The sequence below is a fragment of the Wasmannia auropunctata genome, unplaced genomic scaffold (assembly GCF_000956235.1).
Source record: "Wasmannia auropunctata unplaced genomic scaffold, wasmannia.A_1.0 LD335699.1, whole genome shotgun sequence".
NCBI classification, from domain to species: Eukaryota; Metazoa; Arthropoda; class Insecta; order Hymenoptera; family Formicidae; genus Wasmannia; species Wasmannia auropunctata.
The window spans coordinates 4,931-5,870 of NW_012027191.1; positions in this window are offsets into that span (position 1 = coordinate 4,931).

The following is a 940-nucleotide window of genomic DNA, read 5'->3' on the forward strand; positions in this document are numbered from 1 at the left end:
AAAAAAACTAAACACAAAATTTTGCTCTGAAATTCTACTGATGTCTTATAAACCGTATTCATAGTCGGGTCGATTCTTATATTTTAAGACCATCTTAAGTACAGTACTTAAGATGTTATAAGCCAATCACAGAACCGTATTAACATCTTAAGACTACATTACTTTAAGATGATTTTGAAATAAGAATCAACTATGAATACCGGCCTAATAGACGAAGAGAAATATGAACCATATATAATTAAGGAAATTGTTCTATGATCAAGGACTTGCGATACTGATTTGTTGCATAAGACAGAGTTAAGAAGGAGATTGTTCTGTGAGAGATGTTGTGTATATATGTATAATATATACATAGTCTGTGCATATAGGAGCTGTATAGTGGAAAGATCATTGCGTGACTTTTTAAACGTTCTGTGGTCAAGGACTTGCGATACTGATTTGTTATATACAGGGTGTTCCAAAATTGGTGCATTTGGAGTACAGGACGTGATACTTTATGTTAAAAGGAACAACTTTTTTCTTTAGCAAATTTTGATCTGACAAATAATTTTGGCAGGAGAGCTGGTTAAAGTTAACGAATAATCGCTCTTGTCCATGCGGCGTTCAGGGCCGGCGCGCGCTCCTTCATTCACTTGTTCCTAATTCTTGGCTAATATTTACAAGTAATGTTTTAAGATACTAATACGGCTTTGTTATAATTAGTTTACGACATTTTAAAACTGTTTTTTAAATATTAATAATTGATAATAATTATATTTATAATTGATTCTTAATATTTAAGACTGTTTTAAACACAGTTTTAAAATGTCGTAAACTAATTATAACAGAGCCGTATTAGTATCTTAAAACATTACTTGTAAATATTAGCCAAGGATTAGGAACAAGTGAATGGAGGAGCGCGCGCCGGCCCTGAGCGCCGCATGGATAAGAGCGATTATTC